The following is a 20611-nucleotide window of genomic DNA, read 5'->3' on the forward strand; positions in this document are numbered from 1 at the left end:
TGTTGATGTAATCTAGGCACATGGCCGTGAGCCAGTGAAGCGCAGGATTTTGCCAGTCGTTGACCTTGTTACTCAATGTTAATTAGGCACTAATTTCCGGTTATGAGAACTTGAAAAGTACAGTCTTTGCGAACATTGGTTTGGCTCCGGCATATTTTTAAAGAAATTGCAACAGCGCACCTTGAAAGTTGCCAGTTTAGTGTACTGAATCCCATCTAACAAAAGGACTATTTTTCACTCCACTATTCCTGCTATCTCCCTTTATTTCATATGCCTAGAAATAGCACAGTTTGTTTTTCAATGTATGTTTTACATGGTGATTTCTATGATTTCACACACTGAGTAAGGCTTTCACATGGCACAGCAGTTTGTTCCTCTGACTATTGTCTCAAGAGCCTCCCCCCTCCTTCAGTTTTAAGCCTCAAACTGGTTCTAGTATCAAGAAGCAGGTTGTATTGTACACTCTGAGCCTGCATTCTACCCTGGTGGGAAGCTCTTCACGGTGGTCCACACTACTCCTTGATCCCACTGCTGTTATAGCTGGAAGCAGAGAAGGAGTCCCCTGCACACACAGGTATGCCCAGACGTGGGTCCCTTGCTCACTTTGCCACTGCATTCAAGCTAGTCTGGCTGATGAAGGGTGACATACCCTGAAACCTGTCCCAGGATGCTTGTTTCCGGTCAAGGGAGGACCTGGCTTGGCAATTCGGTCTGGACTGTTCCCATGAGGCACAGGGTCAAGATTGATTTGCATATTGCTGGGTCCAAACTGGGGTGGTGGAGTTGGCAAAATAATGATGGATTTAACCCAGATCTCTTGACTGGGGGAGAATGTTTGAATCATTCATCATTCTGTCCATTATTTGTTGCATTTACACTTTTCGCCCTAAGTGGGATGGGTATGTCCAGACATAGGTCCTTGCTCACTGTGCCACTGGATTCAAGCTAGCAAGGCTGATGAATGGTGACATACCCCTAAACCGGACCAAGGATGTTTGTTTCCAGTCCAGGGGGGACCTGGCTTGGCATTTCGGTCTGGACTGTTCCCATGAGACCCCAGACTTTCAGGGAACCCTCTGATAAAACCAGCTCTTTTCTGCAGAGTCTTGCCCTGATGGCATTAAATGATTCTTGAACAGATTTCTTTAAATACCACTTACCTTTGCTTTTTTTTAATATTGGTGGTATGTGTGTCTATTACAGACATTTTGTAGAGGAATGTTGTGTTTCATGCAACATCTGTAAAATAATTTCTTTTGGATCAAATCAGGACCTCACACATGAGAAATGTGAGCGTGTCACACAAATTATTTGCAGTAATATTAGCGAGCAGCTGCTGTGTTACAATATTGAAAACACACATCACATCACTTAATATTACATGGAAACACATTTGGACTAGTGTGTCTGTGAAACTTTCTGTGACCCTCGACAGTCGCTAGTGTGTGGCATGCAGGTAATTCACCAGTCTATTTCTCTTGAATTTCACAGGATACAGAGTGATATCTTGTGTACTTCTCATGTATGTTGTCAGTCGAATCTATGGAATTGCAGGTTTGGGATTTTCTTTCAAAGTTTCAAGTTATTGTCCATTATTGTCAATTCTAATTCAAACCCTTCATAGTTCTTTGTTCTTCAGCCAAAGGCAGTTCCTGAGACAATAGGATTGCTCCTTGGCATTGTTCTGATTGCTGCCTCAGTTAACCCCTTGTCTGCGCTGAAAGTTCCGCGCTAGTGAGGAACGTTCTATTGCGGGGGCGGGGCCGCGACGTTCAACGGACGTGCGCAGCACTACCGAGGTAGTGCACGCGACGTCCGCTGAACGTCAGCATCAGCGATGGGGTTAAATAATCTGCTTTTGACAATATTGTTACAAATGACGTAGATTACATGTTAAGAGTTTTTCCCACTTTCGCATTAGAACTATGAGCCAGACAATATAGAGGTCTTTAATTAAATGTTGGAGGTTTCAAATCAAAATATACCAGATTTTTGGGTGGTGGGGCAAAGTGGTAGGTGGTGGGCCGGGCCGAGGGGGGGGGGGCCCTCCATGTGCTTTGCAGGGGGGGGGCCCTCAAATTTCGTTATGCCACTGGCCTCAACATGTGGAGAACAGCATCAGTGGGGGCGGCACCTGATTGCTGGTGACTGTTGCTTGCTGGTCGCCTGCTGGACTGCTCCTCTGCTCTGCCTCTTCCTTGTCCCAGTTTTGGGTGCTTTGTTCTGCCCACCTTGTTGCCTAGTCTGCCTGGATTGCTGGATTGCTCTCTCCTTCGCCACTAAACCTAAGTCCAAGCCTACGCTGACCCACTGACCACTGCCTTGTTCGGCCTCCACTGTTACCTCATGCCTTACACTTGCTTACTGTGCTCTTAACTGGCGGTTGGCTACTGACACTCCTTGGCACTTCCAGACTCAGACTGAGGTCACAACAACAGGCAAGGCAAGGCAAGGCTAGGAAGAAGAAGAGGAGGAGGGAAAGCGGGGGTTACCCAAGCGGCGGTGGTAGTAGCTACAAGTTGCTGAGCGCGAGCCCAGCTCCCAGTAGGCGTGTTCCAGCTAGGTCTGGGTGAGGCCTGCAGGGGCCTGGTGTGTTCCCGCTTGGACGCCCTCGCTCCCTCCAGTGCATGACAACCTGGTATTCCGTGGAGCCCCCACTCACCTCCGCTCTACAAGGAGAGTTCCTCTACCTCTACCATCAACACCCACCATTGCTATCTTTTGGGAGGGCATAGCAGGCCAGAGAGCCCTGAGGTGAGGGCATACCTGCCCACGTAAGGACCCTACCACCCATCAGCCTAATACCTCAATATCATCGTCTGAACTCTATCCTATGAAAACCCATACCTGCAAATAGCCGCCAAAAAGGCAAGCCATCTAAGAAGAAGTGCATAAACACAAGAAAAGGGACCTGACATCACTTACTCAACAAACACAGAAACTAAAAAATAGCAGCACCAGAAGCAGAATGCAACTGAATAACCGGCTCACAATCGGAAATAAACTAAGAAAGGTTCAACGATTAATGATCAATAAGGGACAGCCATAGACAACAACCAATGCCAATCCCAACAAAGCGAACATTGTCAGGCAAGTCACCACTACTACGCACCAAGGAGCAAAGAGCCCACCTTAATCAACAGACTCCAAACAACTGAAACTGAAGCCTTTTTTCGACACAGCCACCTCCTGTGCTAGCTGGAAACCCTCACACACGGTATTTGAGAGCTGCATGCGTACGTGCAAGGACAAGCGCACACTTGACTCAAGGAAAGCACAGGAAGCACCAAGGAGACGAGCATTGAGGATAACTAAAACAACAAGAAGCCAAGCATCACAATCAGCCAAAAAAAACACGCAAGCTGCTACGGGACGCAAGTTAATGGAAGCAAGATGTCGCTCAATGTCTGATTACTGTAAGAAACGGAAGTACAGCACACTGGATGGAAGATATGTTGGAAAAACCAGAGGAAACTAACTTGACCCAGAGCCCGGGACCTGCGACATCTCAGAACTTAATACATAAATACTTCACTAGGAGAAGAGGAGGCTTACAACCATTGCTGACAGACGCACCAGATGCAACGTCCTGGACTCTCCTAGCCCCGAGCAATCAAAAGCACAAAGCTGGCAAATTTGACAAAGGTAGTCTCTCAAAGACGGAAATGTCAGAGATGGCAAAAATGGCTATGATGGCAGAGCTGGCCGAGATAGTCGAGTTAGTAGACATCGACGCAGGGGAAATTTGCACCCCAAAAATTGCGGAGGGATAGAGCAAAGGACCATAACAATTTAGGGAGAATGGAGATTACCCCAAAAATTTCCAGAGAAGCAAAAATGTGTCATCAACGCGAACCCCGACACATATCAGGCATAGATGCGGAAGCAGTGATAGAAACCAATCGAAATCTCCTCGACAATGTACAATGAAGAAGACAACATGAAGGAAGTTTTGGAGTAGATGAAGCAATGCCAGAAACATACACACGATAGTTGGGATAGAAGCAAAGCGGAGTTTATGTATGCATGTCTTCACGTTCACAGGCTGCTGGCAGTAACGAGCCAAATAATTTGGTGCAGAGTAGGAATATCGACCGAGAAATATCGTTTTACATAAATATCTCCGCAGAAATATCGAGAGGAAGAAATATCGACAACAAAAATATAGTTTGACCAGAATATCGACTGATAGGTAAGTAATATCGATAACAATAAAATAGTTGTAATAAATATCGTTTAGAAAAATATAGTTTACAAAAATATTGATTCATTAATAATGTTATGTATTTTAGTGTTTTTGAAGAGAATTGTTTGTCATTTTATTATATGTTTTGGAATTGTATTAGTTATTAATGTATTTTATGTTGAATTTTGTGTTATTAGTTCCGTAGCGGGTTGTGGGTTTATAGGGGAATAGGGTGGGAAGTAATTTAATTATATAAAATTAATTGATTAATTAATGTGTTAATTTATTAATAATTGTTTAATAATTAGATGTTAATTAATTTCAATTAGTAAATTAATAATTAATTATGTTAATTGTTTAATTAATTTTAGGTGTGTGTTGTGGAGTTTATATGTGTAAATGGTGTAAAGGGTGGTGAGTAATTAATTATTTAATGATTAATTATTAAATACTTTTAAAAATAATTATCATTAATTAATTAGTAATTATTAATTGTAAATGTGTAATTAATTATAGGTTTGTGTTGTGGTGTTTATAAGTGGATATGGTGTGAAACCTGGTAATTAATTAATTAATTAATTATAAAAAATAATTATCATTAATTAATTAGTAATTAATTACTCTAATTGTGTAAATAATTTTAGGTGTGTGTGGTGGATAATATAGTCTAAAATAATGTGTAATTATTTATTTTATTATGTTTGTTAATAATAATAAATTTAAATCTATATATTAATTATGTTTATATTGGAAATTAAATTTAATAAAAAAAGTGATAGTTTTTTTTTTTTTATTGTTTTGGGTTCCAGTGCTTTCCCTACTATTGTACTCACTGGAGTGGGAATGTTCATTTTTACGCCTACGTTATCCAACGCTTTCCCTACTGTTGCACCCTTTGGAGTGGGAATAGTAATTTTTACCCCTACGCTATCCAACGCTTTCCCTACTGTTGCACTCTCTGGAGTGGGAATAGTAATTTTTATCCCTACGCTATCCAACGCTTTCCATACTGTTGCACTCTCTGGAGAGGGAATAGTAATTTTTACGCCTACGTTATCCAACACTTTCCCTACTGTTGCACCCTTTGGAGTGGGAATAGTAATTTTTACCCCTACGCTATCCAACGCTTTCCCTACTGTTGCACTCTCTGGAGTGGGAATAGTAAGTTTTATCCCTACCCTATCCAACGCTTTCCATACTTTTGCACTCACTGGAGTGGGAATAGTAATTTTTACCCCTACCCTATCCAACGCTTTCCCTACTGTTGCACTCTCTGGAGTGGGAATAGTAATTTTTATCCCTACGCTATCCAGCGCTTTCCTTACTGTTGCACTCACTGGAGTGGGAATAGTAATTTTTACGCCAACCAAAAAAAGTAGTTTGGAAAACTGGATGACTGACAATACAGGCAGTGAATAGCAAGAAGGGGGATGGACTAGAAGCCTACAGACTGATTACAGCAGGTCTCAAAGGGACAGAGCATGCGCTACCTAGGCTCGACCTAGGGCAGTATCAACTACATCAAAAGCTTTTAGAGTATTATCCTAGCCAGTATCCCATAAACTAGAAAGAGCAGGATTTAAAAGATAGACTAGTCAAAGAAAAGTACAAAGAAGTAAGTAGTGTATACATTTGAACTGTGATAATAACATCTGTTCTTTGTATCTGATTTAAAATGTGTGTGTTTTTGTGCAGACAAACGAGCAGAAAAGGTTGAGTGTGTAAAGCTAAAGTCAGAAAGTAAACACAAACATAAACACTAACATGGCAGGATTTTTATTTTCAAGAGGCAATAATTTAATTTGCATCAAGAAATGTGCCTTGTGCAAACTTATGACTTCAATCAATGTTAGATGCGAGTGTATATTCCAAAATCAGAGAAATGCTCCGTAATTGTGATCACAATTAAACCAAAACAGAGACATTTTGTAAAAGCTCAATGCAAAAGGAGCCGCTTAGAGACAAAATATACTCTCATCTGTAAGAGACTGCTGTAGGTCATACCACTTTTCAAGATACAACTTTTAAAAACCTATTTTAAAAAAAAGATGATGTCTAAATTATTTTTGTTTCTAATACATTTTTCATGCAAGAGGAAATATCGTTGTGTAGAATGACCCCAGCTATATTAATGTCATATTTTGAAAAGAAAAATATATACTATTTAAGATGATTCAGGTCATAGTTAGCCTGTGAAGGTATGTTTTATCTTTTTCTGCAAGACTGGTTAAGGAGTTACTTTTTAGAGTTTACTCTTGCTTGATGTCCAAGAACTTTCGGGAAATTAAGCTAAATTGGAACAATTCAAAATGTAGTCTGGAAAAAGTTTCAGGGCCAGATGTAGGAAGCCTAATACCAGTCGGTAACGGCCGAAATTACCGAATTTCGGCCGTTACCGACCGGTATTAGGCATTTGAGATGTAGGGGCCTAATTTAAGGATTTGGTAATTTACCGAATCGGTAATTTAAGGAATCGGTAAATTACCGAATTCTTAAATACCGATTCGGTAAATTACCGAATCCTTAATGTAGGAAGCACTCAAGTGAGTGCTTTTCACTTGTAAGGATTTGTTATTTACCATCAACTATAAGTTAGTGGTAAATATCGAAAACCTTAAAAAAAACAATTTTGTGCTTTTTTCAACTCTGCCATGAACTGTGCCATGAACATTCCCACTCCAAAGGGTGCAACAGTATGGAAAGCGTTGAATAGGGCAGGGATAAAAATTACTATTCCCAATCCAGAGAGTGGCAGGGTGTTGTACCCCTGCATAGTGCATGGGTGCACATGTGGCAGACATACATGCCCGTAGGGCATGTATGTCTGCCACATGTGCACCCATGCACTATGCAGGGGTACAACACCTACATGCCCTACGGGCATGTATGTCTGCCACATGTGCACCCATGCACTATGCAGGGGTACAACACCCTGCCACTCTCTGGATTGGGAATAGTAATTTTTATCCCTACCCTATTCAACGCTTTCCATACTGTTGCACCCTTTGGAGTGGGAATGTTCATTTTTACGCCTACGTTATCCAACGCTTTCCCTACTGTTGCACCCTTTGGAGTGGGAATAGTAATTTTTACCCCTACGCTATCCAACGCTTTCCCTACTGTTGCCCTCTCTGGAGTGGGAATAGTAATTTTTATCCCTACGCTATCCAACGCTTTCCATACTGTTGCACTCTCTGGAGAGGGAATAGTAATTTTTACGCCTACGTTATCCAACACTTTCCCTACTGTTGCACCCTTTGGAGTGGGAATAGTAATTTTTACCCCTATGCTATCCAACGCTTTCCCTACTGTTGCACTCTCTGGAGTGGGAATAGTAATTTTTATCCCTACGCTATCCAATGCTTTCCATACTGTTGCACCCTTTGGAGTGGGAATATTCATTTTTACCCCTACGCTATCCAGCGCTTTCCCTACTGTTGCACTCACTGGAGTGGGAATAGTAATTTTAACCCCTACCCTATCCAACGCTTTCCCTACTGTTGCACTCTCTGGAGTGGGAATAGTAATTTTTATCCCTACGCTATCCAACGCTTTCGCTATTGTTGCACCCTTTGGAGTGGGAATATTAATTTTTATCCCTACGCTATCCAGCGCTTTCCCTACTGTTGTACTCACTGGAGTGGGAATAGTAATTTTTACCCCTATGCTATCCAACGCGTTCCCTACTGTTGCACCCTTTGGAGTGGGAATAGTAATTTTAACCCCTACGCTATCCAACGCTTTCCCTACTGTTGCACCCTCTGGAGTGGGAATAGTAATTTTTAGCCCCTACGCTATCCAGCGCTTTCCTTACTGTTGCACTCACTGGAGTGGGAATAGTAATTTTTACCCCTACGCTATCCAACGCTTTCCCTACTGTTGCACTCTCTGGAGCGGGAATAGTAATTTTTACCCCTACGCTATCCAGCGCTTTCCTTACTGTTGCACCCTTTGGAGTGGGAATAGTAATTTTTACCCCTACGCTATCCAGCGCTTTCCCTACTGTTGCACTCACTGGAGTGGGAATAGTAATTTTTACCCCTACGCTATCCAACGCTTTCCCTACTGTTGCACTCTCTGGATTGGGAATAGTCATTTTTACCCCTACGCTATCCAGCGCTTTCCCTACTGTTGCACTCACTGGAGTGGGAATAGTAATATTTACCCCTTCGCTATCAAATGTTTTAACTACTTATGTTTTTATTTTGTTATTAGATGTATGTATTATTATTTTTTAATACTTTAATGTGTTAATTAAATATAGAATATTTTATTTTATTCAAAATGTTTTTTATATGTGTTTATGTCATTTATATATAATTATTAAAGTTTATAAATTAAATAAAAATAATAATTAAATGTATTTAAGAAAATATATGTATATGTACACATTTATTGTGTTTATATTAATTAAATTAAGTTTATTTGTTATAAATAGTGAAAATATAAACGTAATTTAATGTATTTGGTTAATAATATTAATATTATTTAATTATTTAATTTAAGTTATATTATTTTTTAAAGTCGATCTTTTTTACATCTATATTTTTTACATCGATATTTTTGAGTAGATATTATTGTACTTACCTGTTTAAGTATAGGGAGTCGATATTTTTGTAATCGATATTTTTACATCGATATTTTTGTAAACTATATTTTTGTTGTCGATATTTAAACATGGAACCAAATAATTTAACCACAGCTGCTAAATAAAGATACCTGTCTACTACACACAGCTAAGCATATTTTGTTTGTGTATTGTTTTTTTAGAAAAGCTGTCAAATGCTGCTCCTGGGCTCCTAGATGTATCTGCAGGCCTGGACAATCTGAGAGAGACGCATCTGCCTCAAGCTACATTTCTTACTGTAACGCTACAAACTTCTGACACAGTCACACTGTCCAGACACCAGAGTAACAAAAAAAGAACAACTCTCCACCGACAGTGATTGTATTAAACCTAAGATCATGTTTGTTTAAAAAGAGATATCAGTAACATAATAGTTAATTTCACATTTAGAATACTATAATTGCATACTGTTCCAAAAGAAGCCGGTGGTCTTAAAAAAACATCAAAGTATGCAAACATGAGCGCAAATGTTTTGCTGGTGAAACACAAAAGAAATATAAACATAGTAATATGTGCACATGGGTTTTGCACAGAGATATATCCTTCAGTTATATTTCTAATCATTTTAGAAAATATAAGATCCCTTGACAGATTGAGTACTGTAATAAAGGAAGCCATATATTTGGGTGAAATGAACCATTTGCTGGTTTTGTGAGGAATCTAGTCAGGCCTAGACTTAAATACATTGTTATCTCTTTCTTTGGTCAGGGGGAGCGGAGCATCGTAGTGTATGTGGGAGTTTGCCTAATTTGTCAGAGGAAACAATGAAGCACCGAATGTGAACATCATTTCAAAAAGCTGTTTTGTCATGTTCTATTCTTGCATTTGATGCCCAGGGCTAGGGAAGGTTGTTCCATTCAGGTGGGAAGGAGATGCCATGAATTTACAGAAACAAACAAAACAAAGTGTTAATGTTGAAATGAGTCACACAGAATGTGAGCCAAAATAAAGATTAAAACTACAAAGGAAGGAAAAACAACATTTTCAAAAGACAAGAGACGGGCTAAGTGAAACCAGAAAAAGTTTCCAAAAGACGTGTTAAACAAAACCAAAGAAAAACGTCACACATGAGTTTCCAAAAGATGGGAGACAGGCTAAGGGACAGCAAAAATAAATAGCAAGAAAACACTCAATGCAAATGTTTATTTTTAACACAGAAAGTGAGCCGAAATACAGATTAACATTAGAAAGGAAGAAAAAGGCAACATTTCTAAAAGACGGAGACAGCCTAAGCTAAACAAAACAAAAAAGGTCTTTAAAGGATGTGCTAAACAAAACCAAAATACAAAAGTCACACACACTTGTCTCCAAAAGACTGGGGTTGGACTTAACAAAAACAACCAAAAAAACAAAAAAGTAGTTTGGAAAACTGGATGACTGACAATACAGGCAGTGAATAGCAAGAAGGGGGATGGACTAGAAGCCTACAGACTGATTACAGCAGGTCTCAAAGGGACAGAGCATGCGCTACCTAGGCTCGACCTAGGGCAGTATCAACTACATCAAAAGCTTTTAGAGTATTATCCTAGCCAGTATCCCATAAACTAGAAAGAGCAGGATTTAAAAGATAGACTAGTCAAAGAAAAGTACAAAGAAGTAAGTAGTGTATACATTTGAACTGTGATAATAACATCTGTTCTTTGTATCTGATTTAAAATGTGTGTGTTTTTGTGCAGACAAAGGACCAGAAAAGGTTGAGTGTGTAAAGCTAAAGTCAGAAAGTAAACACAAACATAAACACTAACATGGCAGGATTTTTATTTTCAAGAGGCAACAATTTCATTTGCATCAAGAAATGTGCCTTGTGCAAACTTATGATTTCAATCAATGTTAGATGCGAGTGTATATTCCAAAATCAGAGAAATGCTCCGTAATTGTGATCACAATTAAACCAAAACAGAGACATTTTGTAAAAGCTCAATGCAAAAGGAGCCGCTTAGAGACAAAATATACTCTCATCTGTAAGAGACTGCTGTAGGTCATACCACTTTTCAAGATACAACTTTAAGGGGCACATGCATCAACCTATTTAGGAAGTGCAAACGGTGCGAATCGGTAAATTCGGCCGTTTGCGCTTCCTAAATACGTTTTTGGGATGCATCAAACACTTTTTCAGAATTCGCATTTTTTTGCATTTCTTAAAAATGCGAATGCATTTAAGGAATCGCATTTGTGCGATTCCTTAAATGCAATGCATCAATTTTTAAAAAAATGCGAATGTTGTAATTGGAAGTGCAAATTAACACGCGGTTGACCCTCGTGTTAATTTGCGAAAATCTTTCAAAATGCAAAAAAATGCATTTTTTACACTGTCATGTTACAGACACACATGTCCTTAGGACATGTGTGTTTGAAACATGCACTTTCAAATACATTTCAGGGGTGCAGGGGGGGGTCCTTTGGACCCCCCCTGCACCCTTGAAATGCATCAACAAATTGCGAATTCGTAAATGCCTTCCCATTGACTCCTATGGGCCTTTCGGCCCATAGGAATCAATGGGATTTGCGAAAAAGCAGTTAGGAATTCGGTATTTATTTGGGATTCGGTAAAAATTGCGATTTTTACCGAATCACAAATAAATACCGAAAAAAATGATGCATAGCATTTTGCAATTCTTAATTTGCGATTCGGTAATTTTCGCAAATTAAGAAATGCAAAATGTATGAATGATGCATGTGCCCCTTAAAAACCTATTTTAAAAAAAAGATGATGTCTAAATTATTTTTGTTTCTAATACATTTTTCATGCAAGAAGAAATAACGTTGTGTAGAATGACCCCAGCTATATTAATGTCATATTTTGAAAAGAAAAATATATACTATTTAAGATGATTCAGGTCATAGTTAGCCTGTGAAGGTATGTTTTATCTTTTTCTGCAAGACTGGTTAAGGAGTTACTTTTTAGAGTTTACTCTTGCTTGATGTCCAAGAACTTTCGGGAAATTAAGCTAAATTGGAACAATTCAAAATGTAGTCTGGAAAAAGTTTCAGGGCCAGATGTAGGAAGCCTAATACCGGTCGGTAACGGCCGAAATTACCGAATTTCGGCCGTTACCGACCGGTATTAGGCATTTGAGATGTAGGGGCCTAATTTAAGGATTTGGTAATTTACCGAATCAGTAATTTAAGGAATCGGTAAATTACCGAATTCTTAAATACCGATTCGGTAAATTACCGAATCCTTAATGTAGGAAGCACTCAAGTGAGTGCTTTTCACTTGTAAGGATTCGTTATTTACCATCAACTACAAGTTGGTGGTAAATATCGAAAACCTTAAAAAAAACAATTTTGTGCTTTTTTCAACTGTGCCATGTGGCAGACATACATGCCCTTAGGGCATGTATGTGTGCCACATGTGCACCCATGCACTATGCAGGGGTACAACACCCTGCCACCCTTGTAAGTCTACCCCCATTACCGATTCAGCATTTACCGAATCAGGAATTCTCATTTATTCCTATGGGCCTCCAGGCCCATAGGAATGAATGGGGTATAACGTATCGGTAAATACCTAATAGGTATTTACCGAATTTTACCGATTCGGTAAAATTTACCGAATCATTAGCTACATATCATTTACCGATTCTAAAATACAGAATCGGAAAAATTCAGTATTTTAAGAATTGGTAAATTATATTTACCTACATCTGGCCCCAAATGTTTCAGGGCCAGATGTAGGTAGCCTAATACCGGTCGGTAACGGCCGAAATTACCGAATTTCGGCCGTTACTGACCGATATTAGGCTTTTCAGATGTAAGAGGCCAAATTGAAGGATTCGGTAATTTACCGAATCGGTAATTTAAGGAATCGGTAAATTACCGAATTCTTAAATACCGATACGGTAATTTACCGAATCCCTAATGTTGGGAGCACTCAAAAGAGTGCATTTGTCATTTAAGGATTCTTTATTTACCACCAACTACAAGTTGGTGGTAAATATCGAAAACCTGTGAAAAAGCAAATTTGTCCTTTTTCAAAAGTGCCATGTAGCAGACATACATGCCCTTAGGGCATGTATGTGTGTCACATGTGCACCCATGCACTATTCAGGGGTGCAACAGGGTGTCAATGTGACACCCTGCCACCCTTGTAAGTCTTCCCCCTATTATCGATTTGGTATTTACATATTATTTATCGATTTTAAAATGCCGAATCGGTAAAATTTTGTATTTTAGAATCGGTAAATGGTATTTACCTACATATGGCCCTATATGTTATATATACATACAGTAGAACAATTTTTAAAATGCAAGCATGTGTTTATATTTGTCAAACGAAGTTTAGAAAAATTGGAATGCAAAATGCATCTACACTATTGTGCTAATGATAATGGAGAATCAATTTGTTTAACAAAGAGCTAGACTGTTTAAAAAGACATCTACCCGTGAGACAGATTGGTAGAACGCCATTTATATGGACTTCCAGAGGACCCTTGTTGGGAGTGGAAAGCACCTCTACATGGCTCTGCAGAGCATGTAACCTTGCCTAAGATCGAGGGTTGGAGGGAGTGCCTCAGTAGCACATATGAGGTCTCCCCTCCAGGACATTCCAGGGATCCTTTGTGGTGTTAAGGGACAGAGAGAGGAGCCCTTTGAAGCTTGGAAATTTTGCCTTGCCATTCCTGCCCCCTTGCTCTCTCTGTTGAGGATTTATTGGGATATCATAAATGTGTGGAGTTTTGGGTGTTTTTTTTGTGTGCATCATGAATGCTTAGGGAAGGTGCATGTTTTTAGGGTTCACGGATTGATGTAATGCAGACATGCTGAGGGGTTGTAGTGTTCAGTAATGGGCACAGGAAAGGGGCGGCAATGAGTTTTTAGGGTTCAGGATAAGGTGGAGTTTGAGGTGGGGAGGGGCTTTAACGATTTAGGGATGGGTGGAGTTTAGATGTAGAAAGGTTTTTTTAGGTTTCAGGGATAGGTAGAGTGTAGGGGAGATGAGGGATTTTAAGGGGCCAAGGATAAGTGGTGTTTATTGGCAGTCAGGGTTTTATATATGGTTCAGGGATGGGTGGAGTTTGGGTATGGTGAGGGTTTTTTGGAAGCAGGGATGTGTTGGGGTTTAGACACAGAAACACGTTTTTAGGGTTCAGGAAGGGGTGAAGTTTAGGAGTAGTGAGGATTTTACAGTTCAGGGATAGGTGGAATGTAGAGGTAGAAGGGGCTTTTAGGGTTCAGGGATGGGTGTGGTTTAGGTGTGAAGGGTTTTTAGGTTTTTGTAATGGGTGGGGTTTAGGGGTAGAAAGCGCTTTTAGGGTTCAGGAATGGATGTAGTTTTGATGTGTTGAGGGGCTTTTAGGGGGCAAGGATTGATGGTGGTTAGGGGTGGTGAGGGGTCAGCAAATTGAAAGCATCCAAAGTAGTTGGTTGACAACGTAAAAGATATAAATCTAAAATTATGTCCCCCTGATGTACATCACTGATTTAAGTGTCTCAGAAAACACTGTTTCTGAAAGTAAGACCTGCAACTATTGTATTTACATCTTAAAGAACAGAGCATGCAAACGCAAATTTTGAACAAAAAAACATTCTATAAATTGCTTTCTTTGAAATGGTAAATGCTATTCATTCTGAAAAAATCCATTTAATAGTTTAGTTGAAATGGTTTCTCAGCAAAGGTATTGCATGAAATCTTGTTTCCAATACAATTGCATGCAACACTGCCCCAGTGCTGAAAACACTAGACTTTCACTTATTGGTCGGAGTGGGTTGAGGTCCCTGCCAACTGTGCTCCAAGGGTTATGTGACACATAGCACATAAAACAGCACTGTCTGCCAACACTCCAGAATCAGTTACTGCCTATCATACCCAACAAAGGGCAGCATGAAAGATACTGTGCAACAAGGGAGAGCCAAGAAGGAGGGGATGGAGCTCAGTTAAGTGGGTAGGACATAGCTGTTCATACGAACCCTCCACAAGGCTTGTGGCCCCCTGATATCTACTATATTACATGTCCCTCAAAGGAGAAATCCAGCGACTGACCTCTTGCCTCAGGTGTTGTTGCACTTTAAGCATGATGAAAGGTTTCCTAAAAGGAATAGCCTAGGCTACCTCCTGCAGTAAACATTGAAAGCTAGTTTTAGTACCTCCTGTAATTTGTTCTACTTGAACGGTTTATATATAATATTATGTCATGAACGCATTGAAATAAAGGACTTTTTATTTAAAAGAATTAAGCATTAGCTGGAGAATCAGTTTTGAAATTGTGTTGGTGGTTTGTTGAATTCTCAGAATCTAACACCACTCCACCTAACACCACTCAACCTCCCTGAATAAGCCTTGGACCCTCCAATTTCACTACACTGATGGTCAAGTGTGGACAAGGTTTACGTGGTGCTCCGTGTTAGGCTCAATAGCAACATTACCTTCCAGGACACCTTTCCTAAACTTCTCAGGTTGACAAAACTCGAGCCCAGTAATCCCTGTCTGGTGGTGCTCCAGAAAGGGTTCCCACATGCCTGTACCATAAGCAAGCCTCCTGGCGTTAAAAAGTAGATTATCTGGTGTTCTTTTTTTTCGCCTTTATTATAAGATCTCATATTGAATGCCACAAATTTTACAGGCTGTCTGGAAGTTTTTAAAAAAAAGCTAATGGTGTTAATAATTAATGTGTCTCCCATAGCCAATACAGAAAAATTGAAATTTTCTTTCATTTTCGGAAAATTACACTTCTTGATTTAAGTTCAATTGAAGGAAAGGAGTAAATGAACTCAGGGCATTTGCCACAACTTCCTCGTACAGGTTTTTACCACTTTCTCTGGCAATAAGGATTGGACACTTCAGCTAAGACTCTGCTGAACTGCCCATACCACATTACATGTTACATATATTTGCATAACTTCAATTTAAAGCTGGTCTCAAAAAAGTAACATTTAAGAGGCTTTGATAGATTTACAATGAACACACAGCCCACTGTTAATTGAAAGTGGTAGGTAATTTCTTCTTCTGATAACCAATAACACTTTCCCTCATGTATACCAATGAGCCAGCCTTTTGACCAGTATCCTGATCTGTGGGAATTTAGGCCTGTTCCTCAACACAAAGTGGTGGGGTACCAGCAACTCGGAAAATTAAAAATATATATTTATAGTAGGGAAATGTTATTCCTCTTCTAACTTGAACTGCGTTATAGTCCATAATGCACAGCTCAATTTAATCCAAGGTAATTAACAATAACAAAAACGATGTGCTTGTTTAAAGCATAGATTTTAATGTCAGAGAAGATTCACTAATGCCAAAGGGTTAATTTGTAGGGGAAATTGTGCCTGGTGAATGAGTTAGGGTCAAGACAGCATGGGTCAGTCCAGTCAGACATACCACTAAAGGAGGCATACAAAATAATGCTGAGGAGGATAATAAGGTAGTTTTAGGTATACAAGAAGAAACATACTCGAGACAGCACAAATTGTAAGGAGAAAGTTGTGAAACTAGAAGGGGCAACAAGTAACCTTCTGGTCTCCAGATACAATTTAGGTGATTGGACCAAAGACGTACAGAATATCAAAATGAAATTACAGAGGCAGCAAAGATGTACTATATAAGCATGAACACGAAAAGGAATTAAAGTATAGAAACTGTAGCCTGAATCTCTGCAATTGGTATATTGAACGATCTGACAAGAGCTGGAACCAGAGACCTTCAGAGTGGGCACGGGACTCTCCGCAGCAGATATATTTCCAAGCTCTGTTGCCTCTCTATTGGTGACATTTTATCTGCAGTATCTTCTATAAGCTAATTTAGCCGTTTTTGAATGCTATTTATTGTTCTACTTTTCTTGTTCTGGTCCCTGTGCTCTGCGTTGTCCAGCTCTTTCATATCTAAACATTTTTTTTTTTAATTTGTGTTTGTTTTTGGAACTTTTCTGTCTCCATTTCTTAGCTATGTTGATATCATCTATTTTCTAACAAGTTTTCATTTCTGAGCTGGTGCTTGCTTTTACACTTTCTGTCCAGGCCGGACTAGGAAGAGCAACCAGCTCTGGCGATTGGTGCCCGACCGGCCCTGGGAGCAGGGGGAGAGAGGTGGTTGGTGCTAACAAAGTGCACCGCTCCTGCTTATGTTACAGGGGGGCAATATTGCAGCACTGCTGCAAAATCAGCACCCTGTAACAAAACCAGGCCCCACGGGCACAAAACCGGCCCTCCTCCCTCTGGCCCATCGGGGAAATGCCCAGTGCCTGCTACGGCCTGTCCAGCCCTGCTTTCCGTTACCTTCCTTTCCTTCTTTGTTATTCGCCTGCTATGGAAAGAAGGACCTTTTAACATATTTTTTCTCCTTTTCTCTTTCACCTCTATCATTTCACCCCTCATTTCAAGGTGTGTCCAGGATGAAGGGTGCAACAGATTGATCTCCATATAGTAGGTACATTTCAGCTAGCAAATGTTTCTCGACAAAGGGCAGAAATCCATGCAAGTGAGCGGGAGCAAAGAAATCATGACAGTTACATGCAATGGTACATCCAACTAGGTCCCTGTCAAATTCTTGACAGCAGCTCTCAGAGCATCCAAGCTCAAGCTTTGGGAGATGCCAGCTTCCCTGGGTGGATCTAGGATGCCCTGGGAGGAAGGCTGCAGGCAGACGAATACATGCAGAGTGAACACGTCCTCATGCCACTAACACTTCTATTAGTCAATCTGCTTTAATTGTATTTAATTGTATTGTATTTAATTATATTTGGTTACATGTGTGGATCAAGCAGTTACAGTATTTGAAATTAACTAATCCATGTTCCAACATGTAATATCACAGCATCCAACTGATCTTATGAAATGCTCGACTTCTCCTGCAACCATGGATTTTATCCAGTAACACTTTGCATTTTTGGGTGTTTAAGACCCAACTTACAATGTAAAAAAAACGACATGTCCCAAAATGAAGCAGTGTGGTGAAGGGAAAGCCAGGAATGGTTGAAGGTGTTACACAATCCTCAATCCAGCACCATACCCCAAAGGCTCAGCCCTATTCTCTCTCCTTGTGCAATCCCACATTCTCAGTCCAATCTCCCTACTTGCACCAACCCCATTGTTACAGATGGAATTAAGTAGGCATTTAGTACTACGGAAAGAGCAGGTATTCTGTGGGAGCATTTGTAGAAATATGTGTATATTCATGAGAGTTGTGTCATTTTTATATGTGTAGAATAAGAGGTGTGCTGATGTAAGTGCTGGGTGATGGTGAATAGTGTGATTGAGAACCGCATGAGTGGTGGAAGTGCTAAGTAAACAATGTGCTGATGTGAGTGTTGGGTGAGCTGCATGTGAGTGTGGGTTAGAGCAGTGTGTGCAGAGTAAGAGGAGTGAGTGCAGAGTGGTGTGATGGGTGTAAAGGAAGGGTGAGTGATGTGCCTGTTTGTGATGCAGGGTGAGCAGCGAGAGTGAAGTTGGATCTATAAGAGTGACTGGTGAATGCATGGTGAGAGGAGTTAGTGCAGTGTGATTGGTGTGTCCCTATGAGTTCTGGCAGACTATTGCCCCCGTGTGCAGGCAGGATAAACAGAGTGCCGGTATGAATGCAGGCTGAGAGTTTTGTACGTGTGGGTGCAAGGTGAGAGGAGGAAGTGCAGGGTGACTGTTGTGACTCCAGGGTGAGTTCTGTGCTTGTTTGCGTGGGTGTGTGCTGTGCCCATGTGAGTGAAGGGTGAGCTGTGTGAGTGGCAGGAGTGCCTAAGTGAGTGAGCAATGTGACAGTGAGTGTAGGGTGAGAGGATTGACTCAGGGTGAGTGATGTGACATATGAGTTTTGGTACGGGTGAAAGTGCTGAGTGGGTAGAATTAATGCATGGTGAGAAGTAGCGGCTCATAGTGGTAGTGTTGCGGGGTGGTGGAGTGTGGAGGGCCAGGTGGGGGCAGAAAACTCCGGCATACGACTGACCAGAGGTAAGCACATAAATAAATAAATAAATAAATAAAATTACATTGCGCGCGCTGCAATGCCATTTGCGTTGCAGCGCGCGCAAAGTAATTTGTTTTATTTATTTAATTATGTACTTACTTCCAGTCGGCTGAAAACCGGAGTTTCTTACCCCCCACCCTACCCCTTCCAAGCCCCGGCCCACCGCCCCTCGACACTCCTACTACGATCTGCTACTGATGGTGAGTGGTGAGCTTTTTTAAGTGAGATTGTAGAGTGAGCAGTGAGAGTGGCAGGTGAGTGAAGTGTCACATGAGTGCAGGGTGACTAGTGTGCTTGTGTAAGTGCAGGGTGAAAAGCGTGAGTGCAGTGTGATCACTGAGAGTTCGGGGTAAGCAGTGTGCTCATGGGAGAGCAGAGTGAGTTCATGGCGAAGGGCATAAGTGCTGTGTGGTCACTGTGAGTGCAAGTTGAGTGGTTAGCGCAGGGTAGAGGAGGATAAATGGTGTGAGTGCAGGGTAGCAGTGTGAATGCAATGTGATCGCTGTGAGTGTAGGGTGAGCAGTGAAAGCTACAAATGAGTGGAGTGTCATGTGCATGCAGGGTGTGCTGTATGCTCATGTGAGTGCAGGGTAGGAGGAGGGTGAATGGCGTGAGTGTGTAGTGAGTAGTGTGAGTGCAGTGTCAACAGATAGCTGACCGCCTTCCTCGAGACGAACGGATCCCTCGACCCCTCGCAGTCCGGCTTCAGAGCCAACCACAGCACCGAGACCGCCCTCATCGCAGCCACCGACAGCATCCGGACCCTGCTCGACAAGGGGGAAACAGTGGCCCTCATCCTCCTGGACCTCTCCGCTGCGTTCGACACGGTCTGCCACCGCACCCTAGGCCAGCGCCTCAGCAACATCGGTATCCAAGAGAAGGCACTGGAGTGGATCATCTCGTTCCTCGCCGGAAGAACACAAAGAGTCCGCCTCCCCCGTTTCGCTCCGAGGCCACCGAAGTCATCTGCGGCGTCCCGCAAGGATCTTCACTCAGCCCCACCCTCTTCAACATCTACATGAAACCTCTCGCAGCCATCGCACGCCAGCACAACCTCAACATCATCTCTTACGCCAACGACACCCAGCTGATCCTCTCCCTCACCAGAGACCCCGACACCGCCAGAACCTGCCTACACGAAGGGATGAAAGACGTCGCCGAGTGGATGAAGGACAGCCGCCTGAAACTGAACTCGGACAAGACGGAAGTCCTCATCCTGGGATCTTCGCCCTCCGCCTGGGACGACTCCTGGTGGCCCCCAGCCCTGGGCACCGCACCCAAGCCAACCGACCACGCACGCAACCTGGGCTTCATCCTGGACCCCTCCCTCTCGATGACCAGACAAGTCAACGCCGTCTCCTCATCGTGCTTCAACACCCTGCGTATGCTTCGCAAGATCTTCCGCTGGATCCCGACCGAGACCAGGAAGACTGTCACCCAGGCACTCGTCACCAGCCGACTGGACTACGGAAACGCCCTCTACGCCGGAACCACAGCCAAGCTACAGAAAAGACTCCAGCGCATCCAGAACGCCTCCGCCCGACTCATCCTGGATGTCCCCCGACGCAGCCACATCTCCAGCCACCTGAGGAACCTGCACTGGCTCCCCGTCGACAAGAGGATCACGTTCCGGCTCCTCACCCACGCACACAAGTCTCTCCCCGACCTGGGCCCCAAGTACCTCAATGACCGCCTGACCTTCTACACGCCCACCCGCCAGCTACGGTCCACCAGCCTCGCCCTCGCAGCCGTACCACGCATCCGAAGAGCCACCGCCGGAGGAAGATCCTTCTCTTACCTGGCTGCCAAGACTTGGAACTCCCTCCCCATCCACCTTCGGCTGACCCAGGACCATCTCGCCTTCAGGAAACAACTCAAGACCTGGCTGTTCGAGCAGTAGCATACC

This window comes from Lissotriton helveticus, chromosome 3_1 (assembly GCF_964261635.1).
Source record: "Lissotriton helveticus chromosome 3_1, aLisHel1.1, whole genome shotgun sequence".
Classification (NCBI taxonomy): domain Eukaryota; kingdom Metazoa; phylum Chordata; class Amphibia; order Caudata; family Salamandridae; genus Lissotriton; species Lissotriton helveticus.